Source organism: Pyrgilauda ruficollis, unplaced genomic scaffold (assembly GCF_017590135.1).
Source record: "Pyrgilauda ruficollis isolate IOZ18807 unplaced genomic scaffold, ASM1759013v1 scaffold50, whole genome shotgun sequence".
NCBI lineage: Eukaryota > Metazoa > Chordata > Aves > Passeriformes > Passeridae > Pyrgilauda > Pyrgilauda ruficollis.
Window position 1 is genome coordinate 1,307,198 of NW_024526600.1, and position 16,407 is coordinate 1,323,604.

The window sequence follows — 16,407 nt, forward strand, 5'->3', positions numbered from 1 at the left end:
GTCTAGACACTGGGCTAAGTGAGGACTCAACTTCAGTTAATGAACTTTTTAGATCTTGATTCAGCAAAGAAGTTAAACTCCAGTGATTTAAGTGATTGGCTAAGATAAAAATTAAGCACTTTAACAGATTTTACTACCTAATTGTAGTCTCAAGCACGTAAGTGCTTTTTGCTCAGATATTAAAGATTACTTTAGTACTTAAAAGCATCATAAAATATTTAGTGTATTATATGCATATTATGCCATTGTTCCAGTTAAGATACAAACATAAGCATATTACCGTACTTCTGATAGCTGAATTTTGGATATTACCCAATGTTTTTACTAGCAAAACACATGGGTTCCTGGTAGGTCCACGTTATTGAAGAGACACGTATAAATTGGAAATTCTCCAGGAACAGTATGACTCTGTCTGTTTGTTATGATGTTTCCTTCTGAGCCTGGTTGGAGGTAGCAGCCTTATATCCTTGTCTCTGTTGGTGTATGTGTGGTGGGCTGACCCCAGCCGGGTGCCAGGTGCCCCCCAAAGCTGCTCCATCCCTGCCCTCCCTCAGCTGGACATGGGAGAGAAAATACCACAGGAGGCTTGTGGGTCGAGATAAGGGCAGGGAGACATCACTCAGCAGTCACTGTCACAGGTAGAACAGACTCACCCTGGGGAAATCAGATGAATTTATTACCAGTCAAATCAGAGCAGGGTAATGAGAGAAGAAAAGAAATCTTAAAACCCTTCCCTCCATCTCTCCTTTCTTCCCAGGCTCAGCTTCTCTCCTTGATTCTCTGCCTCCTTCCCCACAGTGGCACAGGGGGAAGGGGAGCAGGGGCTCTGTCAGTCCATCACGGGCTGTCTCTGCTGCTCCCTCCTCACACACTTCCCCTGATCCCACGTGGGGTCTCTCCTGTGGGAGGCAGTCCTACATCCAACTCCTCCAAATGAAGTCCTCCCACAGGCTGCAGTTCTTCACAAACAGCTCCAGAGTGGGTCCTCCACAGGGTCACAAGTCCTGCTCCAGCGAGGGCTCCTCTCTCCACAGGGCCACTGGTCCCATTGGGAGCCTGCTCCAGTGTGGGCTTCCTGCAAGGTCACACCTGGTCACACAAACCCAGTACAACACAACGAAAGTTTCTCCCCTCATAGACACTATTGTTGGCTTGTCATTAGGATTCCTAGGCCATCCCTTAATTGTCAATAGCTGGATTTATTATTTTTTTTTCCTAATTTTTCCATTCCTTTCTTTCTGGACAAAGAGGGGAGAAATCAGTTCTGGTCAGCAAAATCGCACACTTTGAAATCATGTGTCCTTATTGTGGAAAGATTACTTTAAAAAGTCTTGAACTAGAACAATTTTTAAAATAAATATAGTAAATATACAATATAATAAATAATGGTGAAGTGTTTAGCTCTATCAAGGGTAGGGCTTATGCTGATTTATACCCAGGTAAATCTATCTGCCTTTCCTGCAAAAGTTATTACTGCTCCATCTGCCTCAGTGTACTCTGGTTGGTGTCAAAGACCTTGTGTTTCAATTGCTTCGGCTAAACTGTGTCAGTCACCTTTATTTGGATAGAGAGGCTTGCAGCTTTGAGGACTTTGTAACTACCAGAGGGACATGGGTGACGAGTCCGAAAGAACAGAGCTGAAAAATAACACAAATTGTCAACCTGATCAGCTGTGTGAAGTGAGAGAAATAAAGGAAAACCAAGGAAGTGTTTCAGAAGGAGACAATCAAAATAATGACAAAAACAGTCTGGAACCTGTTGAGGGTAAAAGAGGGAGATTTCTGGATGCAGTTTTACCTGGGAAAAGAACTTTGAATTGCTAAAAACTGGGGGAACTTTGTTGATAGACATAGTTCCATCCCAAGCTGAGCCAGATGGGGTTCATTCTAGTTCAGATGAGTAGGTATTAAAGTCAGAGTTGGATCCTGAGCTGTCTGTCAGCTGAAAAAGTGCAGCTCTCCATGCTGGTACACTTTTTTCTGGGAGCCATGCCACCCAAACTTGGCTCAGCAGCGAGCTCCTCCTTCCCCTGCCCACTCAAGCACAGAACATGAAGTCCCTATCACTGGAACTGCCTGTGAGTCTGGCAACTCACCCATTCCTGCACCTCCCTCCAGCAGCAGCATTTCCTCCCAAAAAAAAATCCTCACAGGACCACAAACCCTACTTTACTGCTTGGTCCTTAAAGGGGATGCTCAGTGACAGAGTAACTGTGGTGTTTAAAAAATAGAAATGCATGTTGCACAAAAACAACCCCAATAAACATTCTTGAAACTGTTCAAAGCACAAAGGCTGAAAAGAGAAAAAAATGAAACACTGCAATATCTGCCCCTGAATGTCTTTTGGGCTTCAGTTAAAGGACTGAAGTGGGGACAATAGAGCCAATACTCCATGCCTTCTCTGCTCCACATTTATTAAGTTGCAAGGTACTCTACTTCTTTTTTGTTTACTAGTCCTTGAAGTATTAGCAGAGTCAGTGGAAAAATTCCTCCTGATGGCAATGAGCTTGGATGAACTCCCTCCCAACCTACCCCCACTAAGAGAAAAAAAAACCAGTGTGATAATATCAACATCAAATCTAAAGCCAGTGAAGGGGAAATGAGGTGTAATGTTAATGAAACTTTGAAAATGGAATTAATTCTAAAAAATAAATATAACTGGAGCACTTGCAGTAGTTTTATCCCATTATCTACAGAGACATAGACATTGCACTTGGTTTCTGTCTCATGCAAGACTTTGAAGAAGAGATAGTGCTTTCAGGCATACAAATCACTAGAAGAAAGATCCAACATTGAATAAAAGAAGCTTGAAATTATTTTCAAGATGGAGATGCAGATTTTGCCTACAGCGTTAATATATTACAGTTTGGCATCTCTGAAATACAGCTGTGAAGAATGCTGTGAACTTGCTAATTAATAAGACTCCTTTCCTCAGACATTTCATTAACCTAAAGTTTTTAGTTTTCTGCAGATGAATGCATGCATGCCTGTTTTTAACCTTTGTACAATGGCTCCTCATGTTATAAGTAATTTATTTCCACTAGCAAGATGAGAATATTGGGTTATAGAAGTAATTCAAAATGAGTTGTACATAATTTATACTGATCAATATTGTTGAGTATAGTGTTTTATTTTCTGTTCTGACTTTTCATTTTATAGTAATAATGTATTGTCCAAAATATAGAACTCTAACATTTAATTTATCATCTAGCTTTAAACAATAGGTGGGTAAATATTTAGGAGGATATAGAAACCTTCAAGATCATCTAGTCTGACCATCATCCCAGCATAAATAAACCCCTTAGTGGTATCCCCAAGAGCTACATCCAGATGCCTCTTGAACACTTCCAGAGACAGTGACTCCACCATCTTCCTGGGTATTTATTCCAATGCCAAACCATTCTTTCAGTTAATTTTTTAAAATATATCTAATCTGAACCTCCCCTGGTGCAACCTGAGTCAGTTTCCTCTTACCCTTTCACATGAGACATGGCAAAAGTGATCAGCACCTATGTTGGTGTTTGTGTGTTTGAAAATTCACATTGGGGACTGCTGCACTTTGCAGGAGATTGAAACTGAACAAGGCGGGAGATTTCTCTTACTAGGAGACTGGGCTGGTCAGGTGTCTTTGGTTTGTTGTGCTTTGATTTTTCTTCAACTGTATCCACGGTAGAAGAACCAGAAGGTCTTGTTATCTGATAAGCTGGGTGGGAAATGGGCTGTCAGAAAGAAGGTAAAAGGCATTAAAATACCTATTTTCTGTGAGGTCACAGGGTAACAAACAACAACCATCAGCTGTCCTTTGATTTTTAGCCAAGGAGGGGCTGAAAGATTGCTACTATGTCAGCAGGGTGATGAGCACCCTCCCAAATGGGTTGGGGCAATCATGGGTGGAACAATTTACTGCTGAGAAATGACCCCAGATTTAATGAAGCTGTAGCCTAATTAAACTATAGCCTTTGCATCTTGTCCTTCTCTTTCACCTTACTTTCTTCCTTCTTGGTGGTATTGCTGATGGCATCACCTTGTAGAGAGGGGAATTTGCAGTGGCTCCCTGCACTCACAGGCACCCAGAGGCTGGATGTCAGGTTGCAACAGTGATGTTGGATGAAACGGAAGGATTTCTGTTCTATAAATAATTCCCCTGTGAAAAACCACCAGGTAAACTCACATGTTTAAAGTTTTAAACACTCACATGGTTAAAGTTTTGTTTCCTGTGACAAGTGCAGCACTAAATAAAGCGACCTGGAAACTTCTACAGCACAGATCCCAACTGATGTGAATTTTACTATTGATGTAGAAAATTCCTTGTGAAATTAGATTTAAGTCCTTGTGAGAACGAGGCCTTTATTTACCAAGCAAAGGGAATAAGAGCTCTCCATGTTTGGGAAAATAAGACACTTCTATAGCTGTAATTGTTTTAGGTGCAATAAAGAAGAACTTAAGATATTAGTAGAGAGGAATGTGAAGCAGGTGGATTGATCCTGGTTAGAGAAAGGGTGTTGTAACTATTATTGATGCAGGCTGTTGTTGTCCGTGGTCTGGGTGCCTGTGATCAGGTGAGTCACAGGAAGACCTTCAGTGAATCTCCATCCTTTCACCTTCAGTGAATCTCTAAACCTTTTCCTGTTATTGCATTAAGTTGATATTAGAGTATTTAAATTCAGTCTTGGCTGTAAGCAGACCAAAATTTAATTTAAACAAATGATTACACGTGATCCTTCTCTATTTTCTTTTATTTTCCTTTTTATTTTTATTTTTTAGTGTCTTTTGTGAAACAATTTATCACATGGTGCCTATATATTAATTTCATCATATGTTAACTTCATCAAGGAGAAGTTTGTAACAAGGGTGTTGTTTTTATGACATCCTTTCTCCCTCTGCATATTTTGGTAATAAATATATTTTCAGGTACGCAGTCATACACAGACTGTTTTAGATTCATAGTATTTTTCAGTGTGCAGATAGCTTTGGGTTCCCTGCTTTAGTATTAATTTTGTTATTTCCCTTGTAATTATTCTGGCTTTCTTCGTGTTTATTATGTAGCATTTTCCTAATTATATGTTTGCACACTCCAAAGTTTAGGGATTTGAGTGTCTATTATGTGCCTATTCCACAGCTCTTCATAAATTTCTTTCAATATACTTTGACACTGCAGTCATTCCAGAAAATAACATTGAAACTACCCTTAATGTCTTACTAACTTGTTGAGGGTGGCACTTCAAGTTTATTTTCTTTCTCATTCTTATTCCATATATTCCTGCCAGGCATTTTTGCAAAGTGAAATGAAACTTGCAGAATGGCACAAAGAGTGAGCAAGCCAGTAATTACCTACTTTGTATGCTTACATTGTGAAGTACTCCATCCTGAGTGTTTTGAAGATTTATGGATGTGTGCTTATTCAGAAGCATGTAAGGTTACAAAATCTTTTTCTCAAGAAATAGTCTTGAGCCTGCATCAATCTGCTTAATTTGGATCTTGTCTCACCTAATTTTTTTGAGTAATTAAAAATGAAAGAAGCTGAAGCTCCTGTTTAAATGCTGCTCAAACTATGGTTTCACTACATGGCTGAATTCAGAGGGAACAGACAAACTTGAAAATAATAGCAACAAAAGCAGGAAAGAGTTCTGGCAGAGCCCAGTTCCCAGATATAGTTTGTAGAATGCTCTCACACACAATCATCTAGCTCTATTTAGTCCCTGGCTGCTTTAGCTCCTGTTACTTGTGCCAAAGACAGCTAGTTCTGAGTCTATCACAGCTGCTGAATGGTCTGCAAACCTTCTGGGATTTGGGAAATTCTTGCTGTGGCTGGAGCAGTTTTCCATCTTACCTGTTGAGTCAGGCTTTCTGCACATCAGTCTCTTCAGCACTTAAACTTTCTCTCTGGCTACTTGTCTTAAACTGAGAAGCTGTTCTGAAACATCCCTTCTCCACTTTGTTTTTTCCCCCCTACCGTCATGATCTATTGCTTTCTAATTTCTGCCAGCACACTGTCAAAAGGATGAACTCAGCAATGGGAAAACCTGTGTGGTAAAATAAGCTAAAAGACACCTCTCAAACATTTGTAACCCAGTGAGTTACAGAAATACATCTCAGTGTGCTGACTTCCAGCCAATTGTATGAGATAATTCAGGGAAGATAAAATGTGAGTATGAGAATGCTTTTACTGCAAGAAAAAAAACAGGTTTTAAAGCACTTCTTTAGTCTGTATTTTAGGTTTTCTTTGAAATCATCAAAGCAAGATGGCAAATAGCAGGACTTTGGTGAATCAATACAACGGAGCTGAGTATGTGCCAGTGGCAGTGTTTTCATTACAGCAGACACAGGAGGCTTATTTCCAAATAATATAATAAATCTTCTTGTCTTCAGATCTGAAGATAATATTCCACTGTTTGTGTTGGTTTTGGAAAGAGAGCATGACTAACAGAACATTTCAATTATTATGAGATGTCAGTAGGAGCTATTGCTGCTCAGATGTCATGTAATGATAGGAAAGAACATAAAAAGAACATGAACCCAGAAGGGAAACAAAATATGATATTTTTTTCAGTCTACTACAACACTTTAGTATTTTCTGGATCAAATTTAAAATACTGCTATCTGCAAATTCCAATGTAAAAACCCCAAATCTATAGCAGTTCTAAATGAAGCCAATATAAGTAGATAAATATTTGTTTGCTAGAAACACTTTTTTCAGCAGGCAAACTGTCACAATATGTGTAAGGAAATACCATCATTCAGACATGATATTGGAATTTTTGTGTTCAGTATTGTTCATTGTGCAGGTATCAGTGATCAGCTGGGTTATCTACGAAAGTGATCTATGCATGTTATGGTCTCATGACTTTTTCCAAAGTCTGGGCATTACAGATCATAGAGGTCACAGTAGATCTACTTGTCCCTAAATTTTATCCTTTCCAGTTGAGTTCCTTATGAGGTGCTTTTCTTGTTAAATAAGTAGCCTCCATTCTCATGTCCATTCTTTTCATATGTAAAAGCTTTCAGTGTCAAAGTACTTTAGCCTCCTTCAAGCTTCTATTAAAACAAGTAGGAATTTTGTCTGATTGCAAAGCACTGGGAAGGACCTTATCTGAATGCTGCATAACAGCTCCTCTTATCTTTCAGACTTCCCAGACTGAATTGCTTTGCAAGAGGGTTTGGGTTTTTTCAGTTAAAAATAAGTACATCATTTTGTATTATTCAATTATCTGTCATACATTGGAGGAGTTTCAGTTTCTGAAAGAGGAAAAAAACAGAAAACATGGTTTTCTATTTAAAGTGGGCATTCCTTTTATCCTATTAGAGCCATACAAAGTGTTAAAACAAAAGGATTAGAAATTATAAAACAAACTCCAAGAGACTGATCATTATAATCAGGTTTTCTCGAAGTTGAAGTGCTAAAATTATCATTGCAGCAATGACTAGCTCTGATTGCATCCACTTGTATCAAGGATTCATAGGCAATGCAGTTTTATGAACATGAACAGTTTAACTAAGTTTGTATCAGAAGTAATGTGGTTAGTTCATTAAATCTATACCATTTTTCTTTATCTAGTAGAAAGACAGACTTCTGAAAAATAAATTATTTTAACCTACAATCAAGGGGACTAGATGACAGAATACAGAAGAACCAAAGAAGAGTTTAGAATCTGGAAGCATAGAAGAAATATTATCTATGCAGATCTACTATAAATGTGACTATAAGTCTGTGGAGAACACAATTCCATAGAAAGTGCTGCAGGAAAAGGCAGAGGAAAAGTCAGCAATATTCTGTTTATGTAATATTTTTGTATTATTCTGTAGAGTTGAAAAAATTCTCATGTATTATGGAGTGAAGTAATATGTGTCTGGTAGCATGAAAGAATTCAGGCTCCTTTAAGAAAGTCCAGGAAAGAAGCAGCAGTGGACATATTCTGATTCTCCCTCCTGCTGGTGCCAAGTTTTCATTGATACTGATGCCTTAAGACAGTTTGGCCACAGAAATTGTAAGTAACTAGGAATTTTTAGCCATTTCTTCTGGCTGTTCCCCAGAACAGTTATGTGGCAAATCCTGCTGAAGAAATCTGTACAGAATCTGTTCCTTTCTTGTCCACCTGTTGGCAGCCAAAAAATTATGCCTCTGTCTCAGCTCTTCATATGTAAAATGAAAAGTAATGGTATTCCTCTATCTTCCAGAAATATTATAAACGCACTAAGGCTTGTGAAGATCCTGCTTCCATTTAGTGAAGCAAAAGTATAGAGGATGGAATGCCTTGTGAAAAAGAGCATTTTTGCAATTGAGGAATTCTCCATAGCATTTTAATTTAACAATGAGTCTTAGTTGACAGAGTTTTAGTACTACAGATTTTAGACAGGTTTAGGTTTTTTGGGGGTTTTTTGAGGTTTTTTTTTGTTGGTTTTTTTTTTTTTTTTTGTTTTTTTTTTTTTTTGTTTTAATTGCAAGTGCTGTATTTCCAGGTTAGACTGAGCTGTGCTAGATTTGATGGCAAATTAAGACCTTTACCTTACAAGATTCCTCTAGTTTTGTGATCAGCCTTTTATTGTGAATGGACATAGTGTTTACACAGACAAATTTCTTGAAACAAACCCAAAAATGCTTGACCATCACTGGAGTGTGGATTTAACTTCTTTTTACATTGCACTGAGGAACTAATGGAAATAGTAGCTTGGGGCTAGCTCTGTTGGCTGCTGGTGTAGCTGCAGTTTTTACAAGGAGGAAGTTAATCAGCACTGGCACTGGGAAGATCAAGCCTGTGGCCATTCCCACCCTGGAAGAGTGGCTGGACTCAAACCAGCTCTGCTGTGCTGGTGGAAGAGCTCTGCAGTTCATCCCTGTCTCTGCAGGATCAAAGCTTTAAAAGCCTGATAAAACCCTACACATCAGCTGGTTTCACTTGGGGGAATTATTGGTGTCCAAGCCTTGAGTGCTTTGGGGGCTGCCAGCAGCAGCTGACTCCATCCCATCCGGGATGGCTCTCCCTGGGGCACTGCCTAGGGATGGCCAGGCTTACCCCAGGCACCTTTCCTGGCCTCAGCCACCTCCCCTGGCCTGTTGGACCTTGCTGAGGAGATGGCTGCTTAGGGAAGCACCATGGCCACTGCCCCCGGAGTGCCTGGCACAGTTTTAGCCACTGGATTTGCTACTGTTCCCATGAATTGTAATGGCACAGACTCATCACAAATAGTGCCCCCAAGGGTTTGATAATCTCCAGAGGATCTATTCAGCCCACTTACTAGGCAGCAGTGTCTTCAGTTCTATGGTTTTGATATATTCCTGACAGCAGTGAGCTGGGGATGAGCAGCTCCATGTGCCCATAGCTGGTAGGAGCAATGTGTGTGTCCTGCCAGGAGGCACTGGGGCTCTGGTGCCAGGAGCAGAATGCCACAGGATGTGGTCACCTGGCTGCTGGCTCTGGAGGGATGCAGCACCGGGAGTGGGGCCATCTTGGCTACTTGCTGGGATAGCACTTTATGGGACATACATCTCCCAAATCCTTTTGTGAAGAAATATTCTCCATGCAGGATATGAATTGGAAGAATGAACATTTCTGAGCCTCCTTGCTATTGCAGAGCTGGTTCTTTAAACATGCATAGCAGGAATAATTCCTGGTGCTTGAAGGATATGATGGGTGCCCCGATGACCTCTCACACAAAATCTTTGTGATGGACATTCCCCGTCAGGAATACTTAATGAGTAAAGTTGCCAGGGTTCAGTCTGGTAGCACGTGGATTTAAAAGCTAATTGTACAATCAAATAATGGCCTGAGGCAGGAGGAATAGTTTTGAGAGGATTGCTTTGGGCCATGGAACCAGCTTTAATTTTGCCTCATGTTTTAGGTTTATTTGGTAAACTGTTTCACACACACATGAGGCTTTGTACTGCAATGGGCACCCAGAATATCATTTATATGATTAAATTAATAGATCAGAGATCAAAATACATGGAAATGCTTCTCAGAACAATATGCCGGTTAATGCTTCCTATGGAATTAAATAAATATAAGCCTGTCACCTTAAATATATGGAAATGTCTTGACTCTAATGATACAATTGCAAGACTTTCCTACAGCTGCAAAGCACAGGACTAATCTGGAGTGAGTCTTTGAAGTGCAAATTGTACATTTCCCACCAAACACTTGAAGTAAAAGATGGGAAACATCAATTCACACAACTGACAAAAAAAGACTTCAGTTTGTCACAAGAAGAAAGGTTTTAAATTTGCAATTTTCATCTATAATATAAGGTGTTAATGAATTTGGGTATGTTATCCAGATGGGTATGTAAATTCCTTCTGAACTTTGTTACAGAGCATCTATTGTTCAACTACTGAAAATGGTAGAGAGTGTAGTCAGTTGAGGAGGAAAACATCTAATTCACCTTGTCCTGATTTTTTTAAGTTCTTTTATGGATTCTGACATGGTATTTTTCTCAAATGCTGTGCCTGCAATCAGGGAAAATACATATTTTTTTTATTTCTAGATAAGTTTCGAGTTTCGGATGAGACCAGTTTTGGAAGAGGCAGGAAATTCCTTTCGATTTTTGTCAGTGTAGACAATGTCCAACACTCTTACTAATTCAGTTTTGGTTTTAGTTTTGTTTTTTTTTTTTTTTTTTGTTTTTTTTTTTTTTTTTTTTTTTTGTTTTTTTTTTTTGGTTTTTTTTTTTTTTTTTTAGATAATAAAACACATTCAATAAATTAAAAGACATTTCTTGGGGAAGAAGTGGAGGATTCCCTATAGATGACCTTGATCCACTGATCCACCCATGGCAGACAATGAGTGTTCCTCCAGTTTTTCTGCAGAAGCAGAATAAGAGATGTAGAGCAAGACTTCTTTTCCTGAAGACAGATCTATTTTAACAACAACTCCCAAGCTGTTGAACTGTGAGGTACAGAAAAATTTAAGGTCTTCTGTTGAAGTTAAAAGACTGTTTTATATGAAGAGTAACTGAGTAACTTGCAACAACTTAACAGGGATCTTAAACATTCATAGTTAGAGCATTCCCTTTATGTTTGAATGGAATATTCTGTATTGCCATTTGTGCTGCTTATTGCTTCTTATTCTGCCCCTGGATACTCCTGAGAAGAGTCTATCTGTGTCTTCTTTATGACCCTAATGCTGTGTAATTAAGATAAAACTGTTTTGAGTGTTTGCAGCTCCAAATTAGAGACTAAGGTGACCAACAGATTTTGGTTTGGGTTTGTTCCATTTCCTCCTTCAACTCTTAGGTATAACCTTTGTTTTGCTGTATGAAATTGATTACAGACACAGGAATACTACAGCATGAAGTTGAAGCCTTTCTTAAAAGGTGAGAAGCAATCACCTTTACAGATCCATTCTCTAAATGTGAGCCCCAAGAACCATTTCATATCTGAAACATGCACTTTAAGTCGTAGGTGGTTGCATACATCTGGCCCTTCGTAGTAGTTCCATCCCTGACACATTTAAAAGTTTTTTCTCTGGAGACACTCCTCAAATATGAATTCTATCTCTAATTATCAGAATTTTTTCAACTAAGGACCATTTTCTAAGTGCACAACTGAGTCCAACTTAGATCTCTCCTATCAATGCAATAAATCACTGGGATGAATTTCATGCTTGGCTACAGCAGCATAGATGTAAAGTAGATTCATTGAGGTCCACTGGGTAGCTGCAGATTTATGTTGCCATTAGTGAGACGTGATTTGCTGGAATTTGCTTTTTCACTCTCTCATTCCTACAGTTTCTATAGTAGTAAAATGTGGGATAGCTATTATTTAGTCCTAGTAACATTCTAACAGTTAAATTTCAAAGAGATAAAACTTGCCCAAATCAGATATAAACAATAATGTAACAAAAATGTTTCTTTCCTGAAGGTAGTAGGAAACCTGGGTTTCCTAGGGTATAGGTCATGACATCAGGCTGCTTTTCCATCCAGCCATTCCTTTGAAGAATCTGTCTTTTGTTAATGCAGATACTGTGGTCTTTGAGACAGTCACTTTTGCATTTTCTGACAGTAGGTGCTGAGGACAGGCAGACACTGCTGACTCCCCCGAGGGAAGGAAAGGCTGTGGGGTGAATTCAGTCCTTACAAAGTACCACAGAAGCCACGAGGGAGAAAGATGCTACCAGTGCCTCACTCACAGGAAGACTTTTCCCAGAATTCAGATGTAGTTGTTCCACATCAGAGAGTTCAACACACCACACCTGTTTCCTGAGCTTTGTTGCTCCTGAAAACCAGCAGATTTGTAAATAGGAGCTTCTCTGAGTTAATATTATTTCCCTTGTGTAGTTGGAGGGAAACAAAAGCATACCAGAGAGGTATTGGATCTCTTAAAATTGCAGGAGGACTGTTTGAATAATCCATTCCTGTAAAATTTTCCCTATTCTAATATGTGTGAACAGTAGATTTCCCAGCTACCAGCAGCACCAGGTTTGAGGCTCTGTTGCAGGATGGGTGGTGAGGGAATAGTAAAATCAGTCTTCTTTTTTGGGCCTATGTTTATGGCAATGGCCATTAATACCAGAGCCTATTGGAATAAAAAAGGACAATGTAAAAATATTTTTCAGGCCTATCTGAAATAAGTTGGATATCATCTTTGTCATGGGCATCTCAAGAACTGCCTCATCCTTTAGCATTCAGCATGGTTGTAGTTATCAAGCCTCATAACATTATGCTTTTTCTGTGACAACTCTCTCTATTTCAGCAAATACAATGGATCAGCCCCCCTGCTTTGATTCAGCAGATTGATGGTGTATTTTAGTTTATTGCAATATTACTGGTCTGCAATGTATATCTGCCCTTGTGGCTACCTTCTCTTCTTTGGAAAAACACTTTCAATCCAGCATTTTATTGCCCAATGCACTTCTTAAAATGTCACATAAAATTGGATTTTAATAGACATGGTTGGTAATAATCAATGACCTTTTAGAATATGTTATGCCAATAAGTGGTTACAGACTGTCTTTCTGAAATATCTTCAATGATCCTATTCTTTCTCCAAATATCTGAATAATTCCTCCAGGAATTTAATGAAACTTCACAGGCAAGTGGATAGTCTCTCTAGCAAATTGTCTCTCTTGCCTTGTGATCTGGAAAAAAAAAATAAATTTGCAAACAGACCAAGTAAGTAGAATAAATTGTATAATTTTCTATTATGAAAGTCCCTATACAGTGTCATCACATCTAATATAGGTCATGGCTGTACTGAGATTTTAAAAGCGAAATTTCCCTCAGCCCAGCCACTTTGTGGTGGGTTTGTCTGGCCACACTGAGCACAGATACAGGTTTGCCTGGCTGAGCACCTCCCCTGAGCTTCCAGGTGAGTTAAAAGAAAAGCTTAAATCTGCCCTCCTGTGGTTAGGTTGTTTCAAATACCCAAAATAACTAGATCAAAGTTACAGTACAATTACTGTTTAGATTGTGTTTCAGGCAGACACTGGAAGAAGGATTCAGGTATGGGTTTCTGCACCAGAAATACCAGTTTATTTAAGAGGAATTAATTGTGTGAACTGAGCAGTGCATGACTGCCTTTCTCAGGGAAACAGTTGGTTTTAAAACTCTTTGCTAAAAAGGTGACACTAGGATCAGTTTACATCATAAACTGCCAGCTGCAAAACGTTCAGCTTCATTAAAAGCTCGGTGTTGTGTGTAGCACATTTCACTTATTTGAATTGTGTAGTGTGAGACAGCTTAAGAGAGGAGGGAATTGCTCTCCATATGGTGTCCTTCAGTTCTGTCCCTAAGCAAGGACCTTAATCAAAACTGGGCAACAGGTTGTTGGGCAGGCAAGAAAGGACACAGGGAAATAGAGAATACATGGAATAAATATGCAGGTGTCGTGGGCTGACCCCAGCTGGCCTCCAAGCACCCACAGTGCTGCTCACTCCCTCTCCTTGTGATGGGAAAGCTCCTGTGTCAATATGGAGACAGTTTGATAGGTGAGGGGAAGAGGCAGAGGAAACAAACAAACTAAAACTGAGGAAAGCAGTCATGAGCTGCCTGCTGCCAGCAAAGTGATGCCCAGACATCTCTGAGCATCAGCCACCTCGAAAGCTAACTGTGCCTGCCCTCCCCATCCCCTCAAACCACCCAGACCTTGCTTCCTCTATCCCATAATATTATGGTTCTTAGAATCTCCCTTCAGTCAATTTGGATCAACTGTCCCAGCTGTGTCCCCCTCACTCTTCTTCTTAGCCATCTTCTTTTCTGCAGGGAAAAAAAAAAGAAAAAAAAAAAAGGAAAGACTCGACTATGTGGAAGCACTGCTCAGCAGTAGTCCAAATATTGATGCATTATCAACAGTGTTTTAGTCACAAATCCAAAACATAGCACCACATACAGCTTGCTATCAAGAAAGTTATCTCCATCTCAGCCAAACCAAGTACCAAGCAAAAAAACACAATCAGGGCAAAAAACAAAAATGTGTATCTATGGTGAGTTTTTGATGTCCCTTGCATAGGAGAAACTCAGCAATATTTATCCCTAATTGAGTCCTGATGGAATAAGAGAAGATCAAAGCCCAGTTCCTGATGTTCTCTACCTCAAATGTATGAATCAGACAGAATTTTAATTGTCAAATACTGAAATGAAGATGACTTATTGCAAAGCATCTTGAAGATGCTTCTGGACAGAGTTTCAATAGTTCTTTGAATATTTTTAGGCTTTATCTGCCGAGATTGTTTATGAAGGTGTTGAAGAGCACAGGGCTGAGGATGGAACCCCAGTGACAGGTCACCATATCCCCCCCCGTCACTGTAACCCTGTGTGCCCAACCTGTGAGCCAGTTCTCAGCCACCCCATGCTGCGTTTATCCAGCTCTGGGATTTTACCCAGAAGGATCCTGGGAGAGAGAATCAAAATTTTACTGAAACCCAGAAAGATCACATTAACTGTCTTCCCTTGGTCAGCTGGGTGGGTTACCTTGCCACAAAAGGAAACCAGGTTTGATAAACAGGACTTTCCCTCGTGAAGCTGTGCTGGCTGTGACCAATGGCTGTGTTGTCTTCCAGGTGTTTTCAATAATCCCAAAGTAATTTCTTCCATAACTTTACCAGATGCTAAAGTGAGACTGACAGCCTGTAGTTTCCAAAGTGCCCCTTTTTGAAAATCAGGACAATATTCATCAGCTTCCAGTCATCTGGGACTTCTGGTTTTTCAAGACCACTAAAAAATATTCGACAGAGGTTTTGCTTAGCCAGCTCTTTGAGGAGTCTTGGATGAACCCCATCAGACCCCATAGATCTGTAGGGATCCAAATGGAGCAGCAGATCCCACACAATTTTTCCTGGGAATTGGTCATTCAAACAGGTGCAAATTGTTATACAGTATGGCTTATACTGCCTCCAAGGATAGAGGTTCTTTGTTTTAAAGGAAACTGCCAAACTTACAGTAGTGTGTGTGTCCAGAAAAATGTGCCTGAAATCCTTTTTATAGGACATGTAGGTTATTTATATAGGATTGTGCAACAAACTCTTCACCGGGAAAGATGGTCAGTACCTTTTTTTCTATTCAATTACAAAATGTGTGTGCTACATCCACTCCTTATGACTGCCTAGCACAAATAATTGTGTGATAATTAATGGCTTGCCAAAAAGCTTCCTTTTTTATAAACTACAATTTATTAAAAAGGAATTTTAAGCAGGCACTTTCAATCCTCATTTGAAAATATATCATGGCAGACACTATTTATCTGCCCCAGTATTTGAAATATAATAAACAAAGTTTGATGCACTGCAAAGAGAGAATTGAAAAGAAGGTGCAAAATACTTAAAGGAAGTATTGAAATGCACTGAACTCAGCAAAATGCTGTGAAATACATCATATTACCAGTAAGGTGGCAGTGGAGGGAGGGTCCTAAACAAGCAGTAATACATTTGTAGCAAATGGAATACTGATTTTCTGTTACAGCCATAATCATGTACCTCAGGGGTGCAATAGAAAGCCAAATGATGTTATATTTACTAACCGTGGCTACTTCTGAGTAAGGGAGGGTTGTCTACACGTACTCTCAAAGTTAAATCCTTGCAGTTATTTTTAATTAAGTTGAATCTTGGTGTAGAGTTGAGGTCTCTTTATATATTCAATTATTCATTTTTGTGATGAAATAACATTGATGTTTTTGGACTTTATCAAGTAACATTTGATATGCATGGTAGCCTTGACCTGACTCTATTGGTTTGGTCCTGCAGCCCACAGAGTGGATAGATTTCTCTTAGCTTCATTGCAATGGATGATTAAAACAATTAGCAGGATCAATTCTGTACCTCTCTGCTGATACAGATAAAAACTTCAGGAATTTTGCCTTTTTGATGAATGACTTTCATGTCTTTCACTCTCTGACTGACAATAGGAGACAGTCCTTTTGTTTTCTCCATTCTTATCCAGATCAATTGCTGTTTCTTGAAGGACAGATTAGCTATCGGAAATT